Raw genomic sequence first — 12570 nt, 5'->3', positions numbered from 1 at the left:
TAATTTTTCATTTATTTACTTAAAGTTAAAAAATTGATTTTTTCCATACTATACATTTTTTCTCATTAAAATCAACTTTTTTATCTGAAAGTACGGGAGAAATCCTTAAAAATTCATATGTATAAAAATTTTATGTATTTTTTTATATATTTATAATTTTAATTATAAATGATAACAAAAGGAGAACTCCTTTAAAAGACTATCTCCAATTTTTGGTGCTGGGCATATGATACTTATTTTTGTTATCTTCAACATTATACAATATGTTCACTTACATGTTAGCATGATTATTTTAAAGATTCCAAATAGTTTATTTTTAGATGGACTCCTTTATGCTCCATATACAGGATGCCCCATTTTAAATAATGCATTAAGATTTCTCGAAAACTATGGTAGATACGGAAAAATGTTTAAAAAAAGAATTATATGGTTTGAGGGGAGGCATTGATTTGACCTGGCCTTGACGACGCCACCCAAGGTCAAATCAATGGTACCTTCTTATGTCGCACTCCGAATCATACAATTTTTGTTTGAAACATTTTTCCGTATCTATCATAGTTTTCGAGAAATCTTAATGCATTCTTTAAAATAGGACACCCTGTATATGTATACGTGTATATATAATATATATATATATATATACACGAGTATAAGCATTCTTCAAGCAGCATGTAACTTATTGGTTTGAAAATACTTTCAAATCTGCAAAGTGCATAAATTTCGTAGAAAAATTGTGTATAAATAAAAAAATTTTATTATACATACTAATATTTATGTATTATATTGTATATTTGGTGTAACTATTAAAAAGGTTTCCAGCAACACAGTGCAATATATCGTCGGCACATGCATGTCAACACTATTAATGCATGCACGGGTTACGATGCGCTGATAATTATACGTATACATCTCACGGAAATAAGTTTCCACTGCAATAAATACTTTCTGACGCGGAAAGTCTGCACACGTACATAGAAAAACGTGTTTTGCAATTAGAAAATACGGTAGTTATATAATAAGCAATTATGTAAGGTACACACAATACTAATATATATATATATCAAGAGAAATTATTTAAATTATTTAAATTAATTACTTTAATTAATTAAATTAATTTAATTGATTACTTTAATTAATTTAATTAATTAGTTTTTGTAGGTAGCGCGTAAAATGTATAGTATAAAAAATACGAAAAACTCTAAATAAAAACTTTCGTCAAAATGATCGATATGAAGAAAGGACAATGAGAGTGTAAGCACTGTAACTGTTGCGCAATTTAGTGTGTACGAAAATATTTTTTATCTGATTTACTTGAACGTTTCAACTTCAGCTTGAGTCGTCCTCAATAACAATCAATAGCACAGGCCGATAAAATTTAGAGGGGGGGGAGTCTTGTGCTTTGAATTTTGAAAAATATTTCCGTAGAATTTTAATGCGCTGAAAACGACTATATTGTCTGTTTTTTTTCATCACTCTCCATTTTTTAATTAATCGCAAATACAGTTTTTTTCAGAAATAACTTCTTTATTAATTTTTTCAGGTTAAACAAAAAATTATATCGAGATCTGTTTTGCAGCATTTAGAAATGTTCCAACAATACTAAAAATATTTTTTCGATGCTTATAAAAATGTTTTATGCAAACCGCAAAGAAAGAACTTTGGAAAAATCATAAAAAACCGAAAAAATTGATCAATTTTGGAATATAAAACCAAATAATTCGAAAGAAAAGAATCATAAAAAAATATCTGATAATTTACTTGTAGCTGTATGTTTCTAGTTTAAATCCTTTCTTGAAAAATTAATTTCCGACCATTTGTTCAGAAATTATTGAATTTAAAGCGCTAAAGTAGCCCGCGCGTCACCTACAGTGCGCGATATCCTCTCGAGTCTTCCATCGTGAAGTTAGCCCTCCAACATAAAAAAAAATAAAGTTTCTATAGCTCATTTGATTGCTCATCGTTTGCCCATATGTGCACATTTTGAATTTTCGTTTGCACACTTTCAGTTTAAAAATTATTCAAAAAACAAATTTGGGGGGCCAACTTCACACTAGCTCCCCAACTTCGAGCAACTTGGATCAAAAAGGTCTTAATTGAAAGATTTTCGTTTGCACATTCCGAAACAAGTCGATTTTTCGTTTGACACCTTTAGTTAAAAAGTTAATTTAACCGACGGTTAAAACCTTTTGAATGTTGTACAGGATCATGTCCTAGATAACATTTGTCAAGATCAAGGCCATCAAGGAGATTATTCCTCTTATTTTGATTTTTGCACAAAAAATTCATTTTTAAAAATGAAAATAAGAGGTACAATCTCCAATGGCTTTGATTTTGACAAATATTATCCAGAACATGATCCCGAACAACATTCAAAAGGTTTTAGCCGTCGGTCGGACAACTTGCGTAATGCTAATGCCGACTGTACTGTAACTTTCGACCCTTATAACTCGAAAAATACTTAATGAAAAAATATTTTATTATAGTGTTTTGAAAATCTTTCGAGGTAAACTACAAGAAAATGTAATGAAAAGTAGGAGGTTCCATTTACAAAAATCGACGTTACCTTAATCTGGCTTTGATGACACCATCCAAGGTCAAATCAATGGTACTTTCTTATGTCCCCCTCCGAACTTTTGTTTGAAAAATTTTTCCATATCTACCATAGTTTTCGAGAAATCTTAATGCATTGTTTAAAACGGGATATCCTGTATAGGTATATAGTTATAATGAATCAAATGTCTGTGTATCACATTTCATGCGTTGACAATGAAAGAATTGGTCACTTCCCCTTTACAATTATCAATTCTCTAGTGTATATTCGTTTACATTAGAAAATAGCACTTAAATTGTTCGTACGTATGCATTAAATGTCACCCTTCGGCGGTCTAGATGGAGACACACCATCTACCATTCTTTCTCTCTCTTTCTCTGTCTCCTTCCACATTTAATTTATATGTAAAGAATCTCTCTCAATAAGTTTACTAGACATTTTATTTATATTTTATGTCAAAATGTGCCAGAATAAACTATAAGATTTCTTGTAAACTATTAATTTTGATAATTCTACTTATTTAATACTTTTATATGCAAAATAATTAGGGCAATCATATTACGTGAAAAAAATCATAAAATTCTATTTAAAAATTACACAATAATCTTTATATAAGTTTGAAGACTTAATTCTTTTCGAAAATTAATTTTATCATTATTTCCTTTCAGACCATACAACTTTTATTTAAAAAGTTTTTTTTCTAAAACGAGTTTTGAAATATTTGAGCGGATAAATTAAATAGAGCCACTCTATATAAATTTTTTGAATAATCAGATAATTATAACTTTCTTACATCTTCAATAATAAATTGTACCTTTAAGTTTCCATCTGGTTCTACGTCGTATGTTCTTACTCATATATGAATGCAAACATTACACAAGAGTTAAATTGCAATTGGTTAAATTGCAATTTCACTATTTAAAAACTGTACCAACACGTATCATTTGTAAACAATAATATAATCATACGTTTAATTCAACAATTTCCAATAATAGCTTGAATACATCCCGATTTCGTAAGTACACTTCTTTTTTATAACACATTATGTTAACTACACTTATTACTATTTTATTTATTATCGCGCAGGATTACTTTTAGCGATGTGAAACTATATTTTAGAAACAGAAATCACATATACGAACATTAACACATATAAGAAACATAGCTCTGCAATTTATACAAAATTTCTTGCACATTTGTATAATCTTTTTTCCGCGTGAAACGTCCATGTGGTAAACCGAACGCTGAGGCAGTCCAAGGGAGTCTGACAAATTTTGCTTAGAACGTAACACATGCATTAGGTGTGTGTGTGTGTGTGTGTGTGTGTGTGTGTGTATGTGTGCGCGTGTGTGCGTGCGTGCGTGCGTGCGTGCGTGCGTGCGTGCATGTGTGTGTGTGTGTGTGTTCCCAAGCGAGCACATGTCACGTGTCCCTTAAGCTTAGCTCAGAAGGGCTAGAGGTAGCAATGGGACTATTGTTGAGGTACTGCCGATGCTGCACTCATATTCCGTAATCATCAATGGAGGGTAGTTCTCGGAAAAATTCTCCATAGGGGGACTGGACCCTTGTGGACTAAACATCTGTCCAAAGACTCTACCACTAACATATATATTTTTTGTTCTACTATAACTTACCATACATTTCTTGTTTCTACTACCTACGAATAAATCTTTTTTTTTTAATACAGAAGAAATTTAACTAAAGATCCTCTTTTAGATACATCTATCGCTGATTCAGATTTTATGAATATACATATTTATAATGTTTCAGTGTTAATTCTTGCATTGTGAGATCTATTTTGTTATCACCTTTGAACTGTTCCATGTATTTTTAAATAATGCTAACGATGTACAGTATTCGAGAAAATGTATTTTACTTGTCCATCTTCCATTGTAAATACTTTAAATGGTAGAAAAAAATTGACCTTTTACGAAATTAAACTTTCATACATTTTTGCCGACAATTATGTAATTACAAATGATTAATGCAATAATTATTTAAAAAATGTTTTTTTGCTTTGTATCTTTAAAATATTAAACATTAAGGGGATCCTAAAGCGTCTGTATTACTGACTAAACCATATAATTTTTGTATAACAATTACTTTTTTCTTCTTTTACCGATTCAAAAATCCTTTTCCAGGATTAAAGTACGCATTAATACATGTCTGTAAGGAGGAGTCTGCTGAGAACGGTAAAAAATTTCGAAATTGAGATCTTTATCATTTCTTAGTCCATTAGGCTAGGTCCACAACTTTGCTTTAAGAGGCCGTAAGCCGTAAGCTTTAAGTTGTAAGTGACGATATACTGGCTACAAAACTTATGCTTTTGGACCATAAGGATTGAGTTTTGCTCAATTCGCTTTGGTCTAACGGTTAAAACCTAAAGACTGCGCAAAAATAGTTTAAAGACAGAAATTATTATCATTTAATCTCTATGACTTAAGGCTTCTTAAAGCAAGGTTGTGGACCTAGCCTTATGGTGCTTCAGAGCTGTTACGTCGTGACTCTTCATATAAAAGCTGTGCAATCTGTACTTACGAAATAGTAATCCACAGATTAGTAGTTTGCACGAAAAAACAACATGGAGTTCTTAAAATTGGACTTGGACGTCTAATTAAAATGTTATTGTTATATGAAAATTTATGTGTATATGTGCGTAGGATATTGATATAATAATATGTAATGATATGTGTGAATGACACGTACAAATCGTCTGTGTGTAAGTGCTATTTACAATATGAATAATCGTATTTTATAACATATATGTTGTCTACTATCGACTTTTTGGCATATCGGAATACAAGTTTATGACACACACGCTTACTAACTTTTTCTTAATAAATCGCGAAACAAATCAATTAAAATATATATATATCTACATACATATGTATACATGGATGCAAAATGCGATGATTCATTTGATATTACATTTTAAAGATTTATAGGAACGAAAGTAGGTACGAATGATATGAGACATATAACAATATGCATGTAATTGTATAATTAAATATTAGCAATAATTATTTTTTATCATTGTTAATATTATTATCAACAATATTTATATATATATACATATAGAAATAATTTTTTTTATTCAACATCAATAATTATTTCTGATCAAGATCTTCTAGATGTGTATATACGATCGTACATATATTATTACTAAAATATTATATTATTTCATTGTTCTTTTTATTATTACATTAATTATTGTTATATTGTGATATAAATTACCTTCCTATTTTTCTACTGTTTCATATTTTTTATTAACATTCAGAAATATTTTTTTTAATGTGACCATTAAATTTTAATTTTTGACTCATTGTCAGCAAAAAATTAGAAAAAAATCGCAAAATTTAGTAGGGGCATTCGGTTACAGGGAGTGTGTGTGTGTGTGTGTGTGTGTGTGTGTGTGTGTGTGTGTGTGTCATTCTTTTTGCCATGACCATACAAATCTCTAACATATATGCATATGCAATATTTGGAAGATACCATTATTCTCGGACTCATCCAAAACAAAACATTTAAAGCTGTACTGAGATTCAGCCTTAGGGTTTGTACACAAAGGGTTTATGAAAGGAAATTACATAGGAGTTCTCCTACTTTAGACATGCGAATGGGCAATCGATGCTAGTATGAATGAATCATGAACCTATTTAACGTCGACCTTAACCTTTCAGATTTCAATAAAACACTAAAGTCAATTTCTGTAATACTATTATTGCAATACCGGGATATTGAAGTCTATTTACAATTTTCTACATTTGATACATTTTCTACATACTTTCTACATAAATACTATAATAATAATTGTAATATCTTTTATTTTTTTAACGATTATACAATTTATTCATTATATTTTATTCGTTTATCATTTAAAATTATAATTTATGCTAATATTATTATTATAATTAAATAAATAAGATAATGCCTATATTCGATGAAAGCAAATCATAATGTTTCTGTGTGAATTGATATATTATCTGTGTGAATTGATATATTATCTGATTCTGCAAATTACGTGCCGAAATCTTTTTCGGTCTCGAAACGTATTATCATAAGCAGATACAGAATAAGTAGTAATATCATTTATTAAATTGATAAGCAATTTTATAAGAATATATATATATGTTAATATCTAACAGATGTTAATAAATCTTAAATCTGCAAATAAGTTTATTGCGAAAAATTTTTTTGTATTATATAATGTATCTAATAAACATTGAAAATTTATACAACGTGCGAAAAATTTATACAACTTGGCTTGAAAAACTTTTCATAAAGATTTTCAGTAGTTATACTATTTTTGTTCTCCTCGCGAGATCTTGTGTGAAGAAAGCTTTAAGAGTGCGTGCGTACAGGAAGCTAACAGCTGTGATCAATAACCCACATGGTGCTCTATGCTCTCATTGAATACAGAGTTCGATTTTATTGTACCGTTTCGTGAATAGATGAACAAACATAGATTAAAAACAATGCTTTAACATTTTCGTCCCAATAGTTATTGACTTGCTTGTATTTATGTTAGCGATCGATTTAGGTAAATGTGCGGATTCTTATCATTAGGATTAAGCGATCATATTTTAAATAATGTTTGTTAGTATGCTTCCTTAGCCATCATTAAATTAGCAAAAATTTAATTAGAAAAAAATACTATTATATATGCATATATATACTGCCCGTAAGAACATTATAATTTTTTCTGAAATGAGGAGTGGAAAAAACAGCTAGTATTATATTCCTTTTATCATTAATACAATAATTTTAGGGAAGGCTCCGTTTGCCTATAAAACGATTGCCTACAGCTTTGTTTACACACAGCACATTGCACACAGGACAATATTGCACACAGCGTATTGCACACAGGACAATATTGCACACAGCACTTTGCACTATTGTCGTGTGTGTATTATTGTCGTGTATGCAATATTATCGTGTGTACAATGTGCTGTGTGCAATATTGTCGTGCGTGCAATGTGCTGTGTGCAATAATGTCCTGTGTGCAATACGCTGTGTGCAATAATGTCACGTGTGCAATACGCTGTGTGCAATATTGCCGTGTGTGCAATATGCTGTGTGCAATATGGTCCTGTATGCCATACGCTGTGTGCAATATTGCTGTGTGCAAATGAAGTTATAGGCAATCATTTTGTAGGCAAACGGGATCCTCCCTAATTTTAGCTTAAGATTTTCTATTTAAATAATTTGCTTTTATTTTTTACAATTTCTTATAGAAAATAAAGGTTTTATTATGTAGATATATATTATGTATGTATACATTATGTATATACGTGTACATATGTATATTATATATATTTGACAAGTTATATATTTATACATATATTTATATAATATTATATGTATGTGTTAAGTTACATTCCAAAAATAAAAAAAAATATCTTCAATTTCTTATACATTGATTTTAACAAAGATGAAACAGATAATAGTTAATAATTATATATAATTTCTTTAGTCAATACACAGTCTTCTAATAATATAATTAATGATATCTGATAAAATATATTAAAAATATATTAGATAACTCTTATAATTTATTTTTCATACTTCTCTTTTTTTAGAAACAATAAATAATTCAGTCTATAAGTATTTCTTTTAACAATCCGAATATAATTTCTCAGAAAATTGGAATTTACAGTATATACTTATCCTGGTGAAAAAGTTTCGCTGAAATTATTCCACGTTTTGGAACATTTCAGCGAAATTGCTAAAAATTTGCTGAAATTTCACTGAAAATGAATTTTTCAGCTACATACTGAAAAATCAATGAAATCCAACCGAAATTTCTCTGAAATTTTATCGAAAATGAATTTTTCAGCTAAAAATCATTGAAATTAAACTGAAATTTTTTTTAAATGCTGAAATTTTGTTGAAAAGTGATTCAAAACGTGGAATAATTTCAGCAACATTTTTCCACCAGGATACTGATATTTAAATACTTTCAAGCTCTCTCTCTCTCTCTCTCTCTCTCTTTCTTTCTCTTTCTGTCTGTCTCTCTGTCCGTGTTTAAAAGAAATGTTCGTGATAAAATACGTTTATATGACAACAAAAGGGAATGAAATCTACATCGAGATAGGGAGACATGATTAATTGTGAGGTTAGCCTTGCAAAGTATCGCTACATCAGTATACATATGTGATGCCGAAAATAAGTTCATGTAAAAGAGAAGAGACTAGATAAACAGGGCCGTTGAAAAGTTTATATGGCATTTTATATAAAGATATTTCTAAATATTGGATATGTTGACATGATGGTAACATGTGTTCTTTTTTATAAGTCAATTATAATTTTTGATTGTGAATACATATTGTGATAAATGCTCTGCTTGATATAGGAAATGCAGATGATAAACTCATTATGACTACTATCTATGATAGTATAAACTATGATATAATCTATGATAGTAGGATATATGCCATATATGTTACATAGATTGTTAGAGAACTTTGCCCTATTATTTCTGGAAACAGCAGCTGTCTACGAGAAAAATAATGGAAGCCTACATTTATCGTTTTATACGCTACGTTACTTCTGTGCGAAGAAATATGCATGTGTATGCGTCAGTATTGTATATTCAATATTATTAGGTGTGCATTTGACGGCATGTTTGGCTGTGCGAACGTGATTTTAGAGATTATGGCAAAAATTACAATGTGCGCATATTTATTCCGTTGATACTGTCTCTTCTGTAGTATTGCAGTATCAACAAAATAAGTATGCGTGGTTACCGACATGTTAAATATTACATATCAGGGTTGGATAGTGCTAAGTTAAAAAGATAAAAGTTAAGTTAAAAAGTTAAAGAGTTAATTAATATTTTAACTTAATTTATTGTTAGTTACATTTTAGACTCTTAACGTTTTAACTTAATTTAGTTACATTTTATCGATAACTATTAACTTTTAATTTAATTTTCTTGGAGTCAATTCTCAGATAAAATGCGAGAGGATGATGAGTATATAATTTAGTAAATTTATATTATATAATCATTACTTGTGAACAAAAATAACCAGATTCTTTAATAAATATGCTGTGAGAAAGGAAAAATACGAAAAATTATGTAAAATGGTCGAACTTTTTCTTTTTTTTTTTTTGGTTGTTCGTTCGGATCAAATTTAACTTTTCAATTACTTTTTTTATTAACTTAATTTTTAATTATAGTTTTTAAAAAAGCCTCTTTTTTCAAATTGCTGAAAAAAAGCCAGAAAAATTTCGGTTTTTTTTCCGAAAAATTGGTTTTTTTTGAAAAATTATTGTTTTTGTGCTATGTAAAAGACATAATAAGTAACTTCTAAATTCCTTTATAAAATTAATGCGATCTATGAAATTATGTAGCATTATTTTTATTAAAATTTTTTAGTTATCTCCTTCTATTTTTATAGTAAAACCTAATCTAACCTTCCTTTAGTACATGGCAAAGCTTAAGTAGACAGATTTTTAACTCTAGTTTGCCACACTCTTGTCTAATGAACTCCTGAAGTGTCTTTCTTTGTAGTTTATTTTTTTTCAAATATTTTGTTACGAATTCAGTTTAAATCCAAATTATTTTCTAAACCTACTATTATCATATAAACATGATATTTGGACTCTATATTTTTAATTACATTAATGGTGCAATAGTGTATGTTTTGTATGTTTTATTGAATACATTATGCGACCTCAATCTTTTATACAATTTCAAAATTTCTGTTAACTTATCCGTTGTATATATATCGTTGTGTACTCTATACGCAATTATTTTCTTTACGGAAAGAATCGAGAAGCAAATGTGATAGGTTTTACGAGCATGCATGAATTTGAAAAAAATAAATCTTTCTATCCTTGGGAAAAAAACCGAAAAAATTCGCAGAAAAATTAGAAAAATTGGGATTTTTTCCAATCTTTTAAAACTATATTTTTAATTCAATTAATTTCATTATGGATTAACTTGTATTTTAATTAAGTTAAATTTTCAAGGCTGTTAACTTTAACTTAACTTAGTTAAAAAAAAAGGTTAATTTACCTAACCCTGTTACATATCAATACATGCTAAAATACTCAGTAGTCTCCTAAATTTCTTAAGATTTTTTGCACAGTAAGTCGGTGATTAACTGCATTTACATATATTTTTAAAATAAAATTAAGAATAGATAAATTGTTAAAGAATATTATTTCTAATTAATTCTAAATTTCTGTTTGATAGTTCTCCAATGAAATTTAATAATAAATAATACATTAATTTTGAACTAAAGAAATTTTACTATAATAAATTACGAAATTACTACAATTTCTTCAAATGATTTTATTTCACAAGAAGTTAAGAAAAAGGCGGAGGCAACTGTTGCATATTGTACATGCATCAGTCGGATAACAATGGTTTAGTTTCTAATGTCAAATATCAGTATGATATGGTAATAAGCATAAGTTTACGTGTAGAACTTATGTACATAGTCACTGACATTTTCAAATGTCAAGCGGGCCTTTTCACAATACTATTTATTCAAATGTATACAAGATCGCAAGCTACAGAAAGGCAAAAACACCAGACTAAAATTCTTGTTTCGATTACTCAACATGACAATTATTACCATATCATATTTAATTTCATTCACAATTTAGATTCATTGTCAGTTCTTTCTCGCTTATTTCAGTCGCTCCGTTCGATGTAATTGTATTACATTTATATCCGGTTGCATCAATTATAAAGCGTTAATTTTTGAAGTAGTTTATTTAAAATTTGATATATACATACTACTAAAAAAACTATTTTATAGAAGATATCGCTTTTATCATAATCATTTAAATATCTACTTTATTTTTGACAATACGAAAATGTTTTTGAAAAAGTAATTGTTTTCAAAGATCAAATATGATAAAAATTATTTAACAATAATAATTTACGAAATTAAAATTATTAAAATTTTATTTTCTTTTTTATTTTCTTAGAACATGATATAACTCTTCTTCTACATAAAGCGAGATTTTCCTCATTATAGGAAAATTGTTAGAATAAAATTAATATTAAGATTTTCCCTTTGTAGTATACTCTAGAGATTGATAACACCAATTTATTTTTATAAGATATTTAATTTTATGCTTAGTAGGCAACATCTTGTCAGTGAAGTAAACACTGTTTTGAACGACGATGAGAAAGGAATAGGAATCATAGAGCTCTTACCAGATCTTTTGCAGGCCGCGAAATATGGTCGCGCCGGTCGGAACGCGCCGATCAATAGAAAGCGGAAGGGCACATGTCCCAATGGTTTCTTATGTTACGGCGTTTATATAATCAACATTGGGCATCTTCGATGGGTATTGCGCGACGACATTGCGCGTCGTTAGCGAGATGAATAGCTGGTGGAAATTTTGGAGCTAGGTATCGTTAACGTATAAATTTGACACGACAAATTATAATGCTGTTGTACTCGAGATTTATGTGATCAAGCAATGCTGATATTAACGATCGGATGGGATTGTGACGACAATGACGCGACGACGGTAACGATTGCGACAATGTCGGCGACAGCGGCGACGGCGTCGAAACGGAAACGGGACACGCGACGCAAAAGCCGAGAAAACTGACTTGCCATCGGATAGATCGTCGACCCGACGCAGCGGCTCTGGTTACGCGACGACGCACTGCGCCGACGTCAAAACGACGTCGACGACGACATCGTCATCATCGTCAAGGCGACGGCGCATGCCGGAGTCTTCTCTCGTGTGTTCGTACTTGCCAAATCGATTTCTCGAATCGAATAGACGTGACGAGATGTAGATATATCGAGATACAGATTAGAATATGCAGCAGATACGTGAAAAGAATGGCTCGTTTTATAAAGCCAATTTAAATTTAGATCAATCTTATATACTATAATTATCTATGTGTAAAATTTATTTTTAAAGTGGAAAATATAACGATGTTATATTGACGAATTGTCTAAATTATTTATCTATATATTATAGATAGCGGATATATATAAAATAAATATAGTAAATTTTTATATATTTTACATATTATATTG

The 12570-nt window shown here is 29.4% G+C and overlaps 1 protein-coding gene across 1 annotated transcript in view; it reads right to left on the bottom strand.

The window, feature by feature from the left end:
- Positions 1-12221, bottom strand: part of DAAM (disheveled-associated activator of morphogenesis-like protein) — a 39923-nt gene extending 27702 nt beyond the window's left edge. Inside the window, exon 1 of the mRNA XM_018453609.1 lies at positions 11727-12221. The gene's annotated coding sequence lies outside the window, so the exon portion shown is untranslated. The remainder of the gene's footprint in view (positions 1-11726) is intronic.
- Between the last annotated feature and the right edge of the window lie 349 nt (positions 12222-12570).

The sequence above is a fragment of the Mycetomoellerius zeteki genome, unplaced genomic scaffold (genome assembly GCF_001594055.1).
Source record: "Mycetomoellerius zeteki isolate Tzet28-1 unplaced genomic scaffold, Tzet1.0 scaffold39, whole genome shotgun sequence".
In the NCBI taxonomy this organism is placed as follows: Eukaryota; Metazoa; Arthropoda; class Insecta; order Hymenoptera; family Formicidae; genus Mycetomoellerius; species Mycetomoellerius zeteki.
The sequence above is the reverse complement of the archived record's forward strand: the minus strand, read 5'-3'. Positions and strand labels throughout refer to the sequence as shown.